This window comes from Gossypium arboreum, chromosome 6 (assembly GCF_025698485.1).
Source record: "Gossypium arboreum isolate Shixiya-1 chromosome 6, ASM2569848v2, whole genome shotgun sequence".
Lineage (NCBI taxonomy): Eukaryota > Viridiplantae > Streptophyta > Magnoliopsida > Malvales > Malvaceae > Gossypium > Gossypium arboreum.
This window is the reverse complement of record NC_069075.1, coordinates 49501946-49516394: the sequence shown is the minus strand read 5'-3', so window position 1 is coordinate 49516394 and position 14449 is coordinate 49501946.

Here is a 14449-nt window from a genome sequence, read left to right as displayed (position 1 = left end):
TAGTTAGGTTTGATTCCTGTGTATGAATATAATGGTTGAAGTATGAAGTAAGTATGATTTGAGAACATGCATATATGCAATTATTCATGTAGTCATATGAACGTTATACCTTAGTCGTGAATAATTTCATTACTTGAACTTACTAAGCATTAAAATGCTTACTCGATTACTTTGATTCTCTGTTTTATAGATTTTGTTCGTCACCTATCGGACTCGGGAGTGTCAAAGTCAAGTCATCCACACTATCTAAGCCACTTTTGGTACTCTTTTAGTTCAATTTTGAAAATGGCATGTATAGGGCTGACCCTTGTTGTTAATTAAGTACCCTTTGGTAATGTGTATTCGTATAGCCATGCGAAAATGGCTTGTATATTTCGAAGTATAACATTATGGTCTTGTGATATGGTTATTAAGTGGTGTGGAAATGTTTGGTAATGACTAGCCATTGGAATGGCCAATCATGGTCCTATTGGTGCTACGTACGTCATGACTAATCGGGATTACCCTTGATAATAATGTATGTCAATTTACTATTTGATTCATGGAAAATTATGTAATAGGTAAGGTCTACCCTAAAGCGCGATCTTGACAAAGAGAGTGGTGTGAATTTGAACAATCACTAAAAATAGTAGGAATGGAGTTAAATAGTGAATAAATTATGTAATCGAACCTTGATGAATCTAATTTCATATGGAAGAAACGAAATGGTCATATGAGTCGGATTTTAGGAGATATTTAAGTTTTCGTGAAATAGGGCCAGAGCGATTTCTGGATCCCCTGATCTGAATTTGGAAATTCATTATAAATTAACCAGAGATAATTAGAAGTCATGCCATATATGTATAGATTCCATTTTGAGTCTAGTTTCATTAGAAACAAACGGCATAAGTATTGAAGCCCTGTACAGGGAAATATATAAGTCGTAATGCATGAAGGTCAGAGCAGTCAAACCCTGAAACAGGAGAGACTTTAACTAATAAACTGTACTAATTGGCCCAATCAAAAATTCTAGAAAAAAATTTGTAGATGGATATATGAGTCTAGTTTCAGGAAAAATTTACTGAACTGGTTTTCAAGTTTTGTAACTCGAGATATGATTTTTAAGGTGACAGTGACGCAGTTAGCCAGCTCGTCTGGAAATTTAAAATGGACTGTGCAAATAAGTGAATTAAGTCTGTTAACCCCTCGTGTCCGACTCCGGCAACGGTCTCGGGTACGGGGTGTTACAATTTTATTGGTATCAGAGCTACAGTTTAGTCGATTCTAGAACTACCGTAATACGTTTGGGTCTAGCTATACATGCCATTATGTGATTATTTGATAGTGTGGTGATTTCTAACAATTGAAAATGTGTTTATTTATAGTAATGGATCCCGATCCCGACCGAGTGGTAGCTGATGATCTTGAGAGTGTAGCGCCAGCTCCCGCACAAGGGACAGCACCGGCGGACTCTCAACCTATTGCTAGTAGTCCGAATGATGAGGCTAAACAAGCTTTTTATAGCGTGATGAATGATTGGTTCAACCAATACATTCGAACTAATACGACTGTTCCACAACCTCCATTCCCGACAAATACAACCCCCGCACCTACAATACCTCTGGTAACTGACCAAATAAGGTCAAATAAGCCCCCAGTTGACAGAATCCGAAAACACGGGGCTACTGAATTTAAAGCTACGGACAGAGATGATGCCGAACAAGCGGAATTTTTGTTGGACAACACTATTCGGGTACTCGATGAGCTATCTTGCACACCGATGAGTGCCTAAAGTGTACTATCTCCTTGCTACGTGATTACGCCTACTATTGGTGGAATACGTTGACTTCACAGTGCCAGAGAGCAAGTAACTTGGGAGTTTTCCAAACCGAGTTTGAAAGAAGTATATCATCGAGATTCATTGACCAAAAGCGGAAGGAATTTCTTGAACTTAAACAAAGTTCCATGTCGGTTACCGACTATGAACGAAAATTTGTGAGGCTTAGCCGGTACGCACGAGAATGCATTTCTTCAGAAGCTGTGATGTGTAAACGTTTCGAAGATGGACTGAATGATGTTATAAAGCTATATGTTGGCATTTTAGAAATCCGAGAATTTGTGGTACTTGTCGAGCGAGCTTGCAAAGCCGAGGAGCTCAGTAAGGAGAAAAGGAAAGCTGATATGGGAGCAAAGGAGTTTCGTAAGAGATCTTCGGGAAAGCCCTTCCAACTGTTATCGAAGAAATTTAGAGATGACCTAGGCCGATCTAGAGACACTCGGGCTTTTCTAGACGAGATCGCAATCGACCCCCTGCGAGTGCACAAGTCACTTCGGTCGCCAGTGTTGGAAATGATTGTCGAGATAGAACGGAGTGCCAGTATTGTGGTAAATGGCATTCGGGGAGTTGTAGATTCCATGACCGCTCCTATTACAAGTGCGGATCAGTTGACCATTTTATTAAAGATTGCCCGAAGTTGTCTGAACAGAATGTAAATCAGAGTGGGAAACCGGGTGCTACCACTGCTCGAGGTAGACCATCTAGAAACACGGGAAATCCTAGTGGTGGTCAGAGAGGATCTAGAGATGCTACAACCAGATCTGAGGCTCGCGCTCCTGCCAGAGCTTACGCTATACGCGCACGCGAGGATGCTTCCTCGCCAGATGTTATTACCGGTACTTTTATTCTCTTTGATACTAATGTGATTGCTTTGATTGACCCTGGTTCTACTCATTCTTATATATGTGAAACCTTAGCATCCAGTAAGACTCTACCTGTTGAGTCTACTGAGTTTGTAATTCGAGTGTCAAATCCCTTGGGTCGTTACGTGCTTGTCGACAAAGTGTGTAAGAAATGTCCCCTAGTAATTCGAGGTTCCTGTTTTCCGGCGGACTTGATGCTTTTGCCGTTTGATGAATTTGATGTTATTCTTGGTTTGGATTGGTTGACCGTGCATGATGCGGTTGTGAATTGCAAAAGCAAGACTATTGATTTGAGGTGCTAAATAATGAGATAATCCGAGTTGAGTCTACTGTCTTGAGTGGATTGCCAACAATAATATCCTTGATGTTAGCTCAAAGATATGTGAGAAAGGGGTGTGAAGCGTATCTTGCATACGTACTTGATAATAAAGAGCCAGAAAGGAAACTTGAATCTATGCGGTGGTTTGTGAATACTCGGATGTTTTTCCGAAGAATTACCGGGTTTACCACTGCTCGGAGGTAGAGTTTGGTATTGAGCTTGTACCAGGACTACACCGATTTCGATAGCTCCGTGATCGTATGGCACCAACCGAGTTAAAGAGTTGAAAACTTCGATTGCAAGAGTTGACGGATAGAGGTTTCACTCGACCAAGTTTCTCACCTTGGGGTGCACCAGTATTGTTTGTGAAAAAGAAGGACGGAACCATGAGGTTGTGCATCGACTATCGTCAACTGAATAAGGTGACAATAAAGAATAAATATCTGATAACACGCATTGACGATTTGTTTGATCAACTAAAGGGAGCCTCGGTGTTTTCAAAGATAGATTTGAGATCGGGTTATTATCAGTTGCGAATTCGAGATTCGGATATACCTAAAACTACTTTCAGAACGAGATACGGTCACTACGAGTTCTTAGTGATGCCGTTTGGGCTCACTAATGCCCCTGCGGTATTTATGGATTTGATGAATCAGATCTTTAGACCGTATTTGGATCGATTTGTAGTTGTGTTTATTGATGACATCTTGGTTTACTCAAGAGATGAAACCGAGCATCTTGAACACCGAGATTAGTGTTGCAGATCTTACGAGATAAGCGGTTATATGCTAAGTTCATAAATGTGAGTTCGGTTAAGAGAGGTTAGCTTCTCGGTCACGTGGTATCTGCGATCGGGCATTCGAGTCGATCCGAGCAAAATTTCAGCCATACTTAAGCTGGAAGCCTCCAGAAATATTCTTGAAGTTCGAGCTTTTAGGACTTGCCGGTTACTACCGACGGTTTGTAAAAGGTTTCTCGATGATAGCCACACCAATAATGAAGCTACTTCAAAAAGATGTTAAGTTTGAATGGACGGAAAGGTGTCAGAAAAGTTTCGATCAATTGAAAACCCATTTGACGGAAGCTCTAGTTCTAGTGCAGCCCGAATCAGGCAAAGAGTTTGTCATTTATAGTGATGCCTCCATACTTGGGTTGGGTTGCATATTGATGCAAGAAGGTCGAGTTGTAGCCTATGCGTCGAGACAATTGAAGCCACACGAGAAAAATTATCCGACCCATGATCTCGAACTAGCTGCCATCGTGTTCGCCTTGAAAATATGGCGACATTATTTATTTGGTGAGAAGTGCCATGTATATTCGGATCACAAAAGTCTCAAATATTTGATGACTCAACGAGACTTGAATCTGCGACAAAGGCGTTGGCTTGAGTTGTTGAAAGATTATGAGCTTGTCATTGATTATCACCCGGGAAAGGCTAATGTGGTTGCGGATGCCTTAAGTCATAAATCACTGTTTGCCTTACGAGCGATGAATGTACACTTGTCTGTTCTATCCGACAATGTGTTAGTGGTGGAATTAAAGGCCAAACCATTGTTGATTCATCAAATTCGTGAAGCTCAGAAAGTCGATGATGAATTGGTTGCAAAATGGGCTGAATGTGTTCCGAATATGGAATCAGAGTTTCAAATTGATGATGACGATTGATTGAGGTTCAGAAGTCGGTTGTGTGTTCCAAGAAATTCAGAACTCATTTCGATGATTCTGAACGAAGCTCATTGTAGCCGAATGTCAATTCACCCGGGGAGTACGAAAATGTACAACGATCTGAGACGTCAGTTTTGGTGGCATGGTATGAAACGAGACATTTTCGATTTTGTTTCGAAGTGTTTAATATGTTAGCAAGTGAATGCGGAACATCAAGTGCCTATGGGTTTACTCCAACCGATCATGGTACCTGAATGGAAATGGGATCGAGTCACGATGGATTTTGTGTCTGGGTTGCCATTGTCGACAAGTAAGAAAGATGCGATTTGGGTTGTTATTGATAAACTGACTAAGTCGGCTCATTTTATCCCCGTACGTACGAATTTTTCATTGGATAAACTTGCTGAATTGTATGTTTCTCAGATTGTGAGATTACACGGGGTACCTATTTCTATCGTATCGGATAGAGATCCGAGATTCACCTCGCGATTTTGGAAGAAATTGCAAGAAGCCTTGGGCACCAAGTTGCATTTTAGCACCGCTTTTCATCCCCAAACCGATGGTCAATCCGAGCGGATAATTCAGATACTCGAGGATATGTTGAGATGCTGTATCCTTGAGTTTAGTGGTTCATGGGAACAGCATCTACCTTTGATTGAGTTCGCTTACAACAATAGTTTTCAGTCAAGCATTAAGATGGCGCCTTACGAGGCTTTGTACTGTCGAAAATGCCGAACACCATTATTTTGGACCGAGCTCGGTGAAAGTAAAATTTTCGTAGTTGATTTAATCAAAGATGCTGAACAGAAAGTAAAGATAATTCGTGAAAGTCTAAAGGCAGCATCAGATCGTTAGAAGTCGTACACGGATTTAAAACGAAGAGATATTGAGTATCAGGTGGGAGACAAAGTATTTGTTAAGGTGTCACCTTGGAAAAAGATACTCAGATTTGGCCGTAAGGGAAAACTGAGTCCAAGGTTCATAGGGCCATATGAAGTATCCGAACGAATTGGTCCAGTTGCGTATAGATTGATTTTGCCCCCTGAACTTGAAAAGATTCACGACGTCTTTCATGTTTCGATGCTTCGACGTTATAGATCTGATCCATCACACGTAATTAATCCATTAGAGGTTGAAATTCAATCCGACATGAGTTATGAAGAAGAACCGATTCGTATCCTAGCTCGTGAAGTGAAAGAGTTACGAAACAAAAGGGTTCCGTTAGTAAAAGTGTTATGGCTCAAACACGGAATTGAAGAAGCTACTTGGGAAATCGAGAACTCTATGAAAGAACATTCCCCAAACCTATTTACCGGTAAGATTTTTGGGGACGAAAATTTCTTAAGTGGGGGAGAGTTGTGACAGCCCTAATGTGACCCTAGTCGGAAAGTGGTTTCGGGACCACAAAACCGAGTCATAAAAATAATTAACCGACATATTTGATGCTTATTATATGTATATATGCATGTGTGAAAATTTCGTGTTTGAATTTTGTTAATTGTAAGTGAATTTTATTAAATAGGACTTGTGTGAAAAAATTTAGAAATGTGCTAAGCAAATGTTAAAGTGGCCTATTGATGCATGATAGAAAATGCTTGTACTTGCATGTCAAATTGGCCAAATTCTAGATGGTGGCCGGCCATGTTATGGACTAAAGCATATTATAATTATTTTGTGCTAATAATTTTATGTTACACAATAAAATAATGAATTAAGAATAATAGAACATGAGGTGAGTGGGAGGAAAAAAACAAAAGTTGTCTCCTCCTTGTTCCTCCTTTGCCGTGACTTGAGGGTGGGAGAAGAAAAGAATTCCCTTGTTTCATGTTCAGCTTGGTTGATGTTTAGGAAGAGCTCAAGAGCAAAGGGGGACTAAATCCGATAAAGGGAAGGAAAAAGTAATTGAATAGCTGTTGAAGTCGTTCGACAACATCCGAGGTAAGTCTTCGAGTAATGAAACTTAGTTTATGATTTGATTAAGTCATGACATATAAGCATAATGAATAAACGGAGATATAATGACTTTACTTGAATGATATATTGAGGTGATTAGTTTATACCTATGACGGGTATCCGATAATGTGTATAGAGATCATGTTATAAAGCCAGTCGAAATCATGCTCTTTGTATATGGCTATTGAGCCGAAATTGGTAAGGTTTGATAAGTGTCTTGTGTTTGAGCTTTAGTAATGAAAATGAAATATGGATGTGTCATGATTTATCGATATATGTGCATGATTATTCAGATGACATCCGGGCTAGTCCCGAAGGCATGGTGCTAGTGACTATATCCGGGCTAAGTCTCGAAGGCAGTTGTGCTAGTGACTATATCCGGGCTAAGTCCTGAAGGCATTTGTGCTATTGATTAATCCGGGCTAAGTATAACATTATGGTCTTGTGATATGGTTATTAAGTGGTGTGGAAATGTTTGGTAATGACTAGCCATTGGAATGGCCAATCATGGTCCTATTGGTGCTATGTACGTCATGACTAATCGGGATTACCCTTGATAATAATGTATGTCAATTTACTATTTGATTCATGGAAAATTATGTAATAGGTAAGGTCTACCCTAAAGGCAGATGCTGACAACAGCAGTGGTGTGAATTTGAAAAATCACTAAAAATAGTAGGAATGGAGTTAAATAGTGAATAAATTATGTAATAGAACCTTGATGAATCTACTTTCATATGGAAGAAACGAAACGGTCATATGAGTCGGATTTTAAGAGATATTTAAGTTTTCGTGGAACAGGGCCAGAGCGATTTCTGGATCCCTTGATCTGACTTTGGAAATTCATTATAAATTAACCAGATATAATTAGAAGTCATGCCATATATGTATAGATTCCTTTTTGAGTCTAGTTTCATTAGAAACAAAAGGCATAAGTATTTAAGCCCTGTACAGGGAAATATATAAGTCGTAATGCATGAAGGTCAGAGCAGTCAAACCCTGAAACAGGAGAGACTTTAACTAATAAACTGTACTAATTTTCCTGATCAAAAATTCTAGAAAAAAATTTGTAGATTGATATATGAGTCTAGTTTCAGGAAAAATTTACGGAACTGGTTTTCGAGTTTTGTAACTCGAGATATGATTTTTAAGGTGACAGTGACGTAGTTAGCTAGCTCGTCTGGAAATTTAAAATGGACTGTGCAAATAAGTGAATTAAGTCTGTTAACCCCTCGTGTCCGACTCCGGCAACGGTCTCGGGTACGGGGTGTTACAATACATGTTTCCATGTGTGGTTATATACTTGTTTGTGATGAAATGAAGTTGGGAGGAAAAATGATGATAATTATGTGCATATTCGCTAATAAGATGAAAATTAACCAAATGAATAGTAACTTTTGTCAATCACTATTATGAACATTATACGTGTTTTATGTGATGTTTAAATGTTTAATTTAATCTTAGATGAATACCAAAAATGAAATGATCTTTATCAAATGATTATAAGTATTACATTTCGTGTAATCCATTTGTGTTTGGTTATAGTATGCTACTAAAGTGTAATGAAGTCTGTTTATCTGTATGTATTATGAGTTTAAATTAAAAGTATAATCAGCTATGTGGTAGTAGAGATTAAATTGACTATTGAAAGTCAAGTACATGTATGTGATCGTTTTAATTTGTGTTCTTGACTGGTAATACCTCGTAACCCTAGTTCGGTGACGGATACAGGTTTGGGGTGTTACATTTTATTGGTATCAGAGCTACGGTTTAGTCGATTCTAGGAGTAACGTAGCGTGTGTGAGTCTAACTATACATGCCATAATTTATACTGCGATAGTGTGATGACTTTTGACATTTGAAAATGTGCTTTTATATAGTAAATGGATCCCGATAGAGCTGTAGTTGATGATGTTGAGAGAGTAGTGCCTGCTCCCACGTATGGGACAACGTCTGTTGAATATCGACCTATCTCGAGTAGCCATGAGGGGGAGGCTAAGCAAACCTTCTATCAAATGATGAATGAATGGTTTACTCAGTATATCCGGACTAATCCGGCAGTACAACAACCTCCACCCCCGAATAATCCATCTCCAATACCTGTGGTACCTCCGATGATTGATCCGATGAGATTTAACAGGCCTTCTGTAGATAAAATCAGAAAACACGGGCTAAAGAGTTTAAAGACAATGATGATGATGATGCTGAACGAGCTGAGTTGTGGCTTGATAATACTAACCGTGTGTTTGATGAGTTATCTTGTACTCTGGATGAATGTTTAAATTGTGCCATATCTTTATTACGAGACACTGCATATCACTAGTGGAATACACTAGTATCGATGGTTCCAAAAAAGATAGTGACTTGGGAATTCTTTCAGACTGAGTTCCGTAAGAAATACATCAGCCAGAGATTTATTGTCCAGAAACGCAAAGAATTTTTGGAATTGAAACAGGGTCGTATGACTATAATCGAGTACGAGCAGAAATTTGTGAGACTTAGTCGATATGCTCGTGAATGTGTTTCAACCGAAGCTATCATGTGTAAAAGATTCAAAGACGGTTTGAACGAAGACACTAAATTGCTGGTTGGTATACTTGAAATTAAAGAGTTCGTGGTACTTGTTGAGCGAGCCTGGAAAGCCGAAGAGCTTGGGAAAGAGAAAAGAAAAGCTGATTTTGAAGCCAGACATTCCCGTAAAAGATCATCGAGTAAGACTTTTCACTCAGCATTGAAAAAGTTTAGAGATGATTCAGGTCAATTTAAAGCTACTTCAGACTTTTCTAGACGAGATCGAGATTGACCTCCTGTAAGTTCACGAGCCACTTCGATTGCAAGTGTTAGCAATGATCGGCAGAACAGACTCGAGTGTAAGTATTGTGGTAAATGGCATTCCGAAAATTGTATATTGAATGATCGGTCTTATTTTAAATATGGATCGATGAATCATTTTATCCAAGATTGCCCGATGTTAGCCGAAGAAAACACCGTTCAGAACGCGCGACCGAGTAACATGTCAGTGCGAGGTAGACCACCCAGACATTCGAGTAATGTAGATGGCAGTCAGAGAAGGACGAAAAATACAACGGTTCGATCTGAGGCTCGTGCACCTGCTAGAGCATATGCTATACGCGCTCGTGAGGATGCTTATTCCCCAGATGTTATTACCAGTACTTTCACTCTTCATGATACTAGTGTTATTACATTGATTGACCCTAGTTCGACTCATTCATATGTGTGTGAAACATTAGTATCCAATAAGACTTTTCCTGTTGAGTCTACTGAGTTTGTGATTCGAGTGTCAAACCCCTTGGGCTGGTGTGTTCTGGTTGACAAAGTGTGTAAAAATTGCCTGTTAATGATTCGAGATTCATGTTTTCTAGCCGATTTGATGTTATTACCTTTCGATGAGTTTAATATAATTTTAGGTATGGATTGGTTGACTTTGCACGATGCCGTTGTTAATTGCAAAAGAAAGACTATTGATTTGAGATGTCAAAACAGCGAGATTATTCGGATTGAATCTAATGATCTGAATGGTTTACAAGCAGTAATATCTTCGATGTTAGCTCGGAAGTATGTGAGAAAATGTTATGAAGCTTACTTTGCTTATGTGCTTGATAGTAAAGTGACTGAAAAGAAAATTGAATCTGTACCAGCTGTGTGCGAGTATTCGGATGTGTTTCCTGAAGAATTACCGGGTTTGCCACCTATCCGAGAGGTAGAGTTTGGTATTGAGTTAGAACCGGGGACAACTCCGATTTCAATAGCTCTGTATCGAATGGCACCTAATGAATTAAAAGAGTTGAAAGCACAGTTGCAAGAGTTAACAGATAAAGGTTTTGCACGACCGAGTTTCTCTCCCTGGGTTGCTCCAACTCTATTTGTGAAAAAGAAAGACGAAACTATGAGAATGTGTATTGATTATATCCAGCTAAATAAAGTGACTATAAAGAATAAATACCCGTTGCCACGGATTTACGACTTGTTCGATCGGTTAACAGGGGCTTCAGTGTTTTCGAAGATAGACTTGAGATCGAGTTATTATCAGTTGCGAGTAAGAGACTCCGATGTGCCATAAACTGCTTTTCGAACGAGGTATGAACATTATGAGTTTCTAGTTATGCCATTCAGACTTACTAATGCACCTGCTATTTTTATGGATTTGATGAATTGGATCTTCAGGCAATATTTAGATTGGTTTGTGGTTGTGTTCATTGATGATATATTAATCTACTCCCGTAATGAAACCGAACATGGCGAGTATTTGAGACTTGTGTTACAGAATTTGTGAGAAAAATAGTTGTATGCGAAGTTTAGTAAATGTGAGTTCTTGTTACACGAAGTTAGCTTTCTGGGACATGTTGTTTCAGCATCAGGTATTCGGGTTGGTTCGAGCAAAACTTCAGCAATACTTGACTGGAAACCTCCGAGAAATGTTTTTGAAATCAGAAGTTTTCTGGGACTTGCTGGTTACTATAGATGATTTGTGAAAGGTTTCTTTATGATTGCAACTCCGATGACGAAGCTGCTGCAGAAAGATGTTAAGTTTGAGTGGTCAGAAAAGTGCCAGAAAAGCTTTGATCAATTGAAAGCCCTTTTGACCGAAGCTCCAGTGTTAGTTCAGCCAGAATCGGGTAAAGAATTTGTTATATATAGTGATGCATCTTTAAATGGTTTAGGCTGTGTTTTGATGCAAGAAGGCAAAGTTATAGCTTATGCCTAGAAACAGTTAAAGCCGCATGAAAAGAATTATTCGACGCACGATCTAGAATTGGCAGCTATTGTGTTTGCATTAAAAATTTGGCGCCACTATTTGTTCAGTGAAAAATGTCATGTTTATTCCGATCATAAAAGTTTGAAGTATTTGATGACTTAGAAAGATCTGAATTTGAGACAGCGTCGATGGTTAGAGTTGTTAAAAGATTACGAGTTAGTGATTGACTATCACCCGGGAAAGGCTAATGATGTTGCTGATGCTTTAAGCCGAAAATCACTGTAACAGCCCGATTTAGACCCTAATCGGAACGGTGGTTTCGGGACCATGAATTCGAGCCGAAAAAATATTTTAAAAATATTTTTTGTGTTTATTTTGTGTGAATTTATATCTGTGAAATTTTCATGAATTAATTTCGTCGTTTAGGTGTCCGATTAAATAAAAGGACTTAAATCGCGTAAATTGAAAATTTGGTAGTTTAATTTATAAAGGGCCGAATTGTTAGTGGCTTTTAAGGATGAGGGATTTATGTTGTAAATAACCTATAAAGATATTAGTGGGAGGGTTAAAGACTTATAATATGTATTTTTTATATTAAAGTATTAAGGTTATAAAAGTAACTTAATTATTAAAGCATATATATGATATAATATCGTAAAATAAACTATGTTTTTCATTCTCTCTTGCACCAAATATAAACAAAAAGAAAAAGAAAGAACACAAGACTAGGTTCGGCCATCTTCCAAGCTAAAATCAAGGTCCATTCTTTGTCGGTTTTTGATAACTTCTATGTTTTTGAGATCGTCGCTTCGAGTACTATAAAACCCATGTTTGGTTTTTTGATTTTGATGGATATTTTGAGTTGTGCCATTGTTGATAACTTGTGATTTTTGTTATTTGATGATGAAAAATGAAAGATATGTTTTAGATTAACATATTTTGTATTGGATTTTTTGATGATTTTGAGTAATTAGGACTTAATTGCAAAAATAATAATTTGAGGGACTAAAATGTGAATTAATGAATTATAAGGGCTTGTATAGACATGGGTAATATTCGGCCTAGCTTGGGGGTGGAGAAATTTGATGTATTGTGTTTTGTGCAATAGGGACTAAATTGTAAAATTGTAAATGTCAGAGGTAAAATGGTAATTTGCCTATTTATGTGTTTTTGGACTAAATTTAATGAAAATATGTTTGAATGAGCTTAATTTGAATATGTTTAGATCAATAACCAAAGAAATCGGATTTGGATTGGGGAAAAATGAAAGTTGTCGACTAACAGCCCCGTCCCGTTTTACGACGTCCGAGGTAAGTTTATAAGCAAATAGACATGTTTATTGGTAACTTAATGTTATATTTACTTGCTGTTTTGAAATGTTAGAAACTAAATATATTATGGCCGAATGTGATTGAATGTGGATATTACACTTCCGAGTTCGATTCGACCGAGTTACGACGTCCGAAAGCCCCGTATGAACCTTAGGAATAGCTAGGATACATATGTCATGACATAGGATTTTGATATATGAGTGTGAGTAAGTCCATGGCGTCAATTTGTGATTTCGATATGTGTTTACGAGTAAGACCCTATCTGGGATGTAAGACCACGTCTAGGACGTTGGCATTGTACGATATATGTGTGAATTATCTGAGTGTCCTACCTAATTCCGAGTGGTTCATCGGGTAAAGGTAAACAAAATCGGATGTGTTGGATGAGAAAAAAGGGACAGGTGTGATTTAGTTTATTGGTTATCGATGATAAGGTAAGTATGTGACTTATTGATAAAATGTGTTTTTGTATGATATAAAGGATAAACTTCCTTGGTTCGAATATGTGTTTTCGGCCTTGAACGAATGATGTATTTATTATGGAAATGATTCTTTAATTGCATTTATATGTGCCTATGAATATTCGGCTATGAAAGTAAATTATGTACATGATCATATAACTGGATCTTTGAACTTATATAAATGTGTATATTTGACTTGTGAATGAGTAGTAAATATACTATGAATAACTCTTGTGTATATATGTATGAGTGATAATGTATATATGCGGTTATATGGTTAATTTATATAGTAAAATTTTATTAAAACATAAGAGTTTTGCATTTTGTGTAGGGGAACTAAGTATAATAGGAATATTCGACTTTGGTGGTTAAATGATACTACGTTGGTTTTGACTATTCATACATTCGGTTAAATGGAATTATAAAAGGAAATAATTATATATGCTTAAAAATACTGCATATGAATGTACCTATAAATGATTGGATTTAAATGTACAATGATAAAATATTCTTATTAGTTTTGCTAATTCTGTTAATATCATTGGGTTATTTATTCGCTTATAACCTACTAAGCTGAAATAACTTATCGTGTGAATATTTGTTTCTGTTTTATAGATTTTGAAAAAATCAAGTTACAAGCTCGGGGATCGTCTATGAAGCTCATCACACTATCCACTACTTTGGGTACTTTTATAAGTCGAATTAGAAATTATGGCATGTATAAGCTAAAGTATGTTTTGGAAATGTTAATTTGGGGGGTTGTATATAAAGCCATGCGAAAATGGATAAGCAATTATCCTTAAAAATTATCTGTGTTAAGCTCGATCTTTGCCCACTCTGCCTTATAATTATGTGACATGTTTGCATGAACTTGTGTTAGGTATTGCGTGTGCTGAAATATGGATATTGCCATGTTCCTATTCGGTTTATGCAAATGGGATTGAATGTTTACTAAGTTTGATTGATGATAAATAGTGTATAGATATTTTGTGGACAACTGATGGGTTTAGAAGTTATATACTATATGTTAAGTAAGGTCTCTACTGCGGGTAAGACACAGATATTTTATGTGTACCTTATTTTATTGGTTTGGTTTTGATATTTTGCATGGGATTCTATATATATATATATATATATATATATATATATATATATATATGAAAATGTAATTTAGATAAATTAATATGTTTGCATGCATATTATGTGTATTTATGAGGTTGCCGTATGGGTTAAATCAACCTTAGTATTAGGTAGTTAAAAATTTAATGGGTTAAATCAACCTTAGTATTAGGCAGTTAAAAATTTAAGTTAGTTGGATATTATA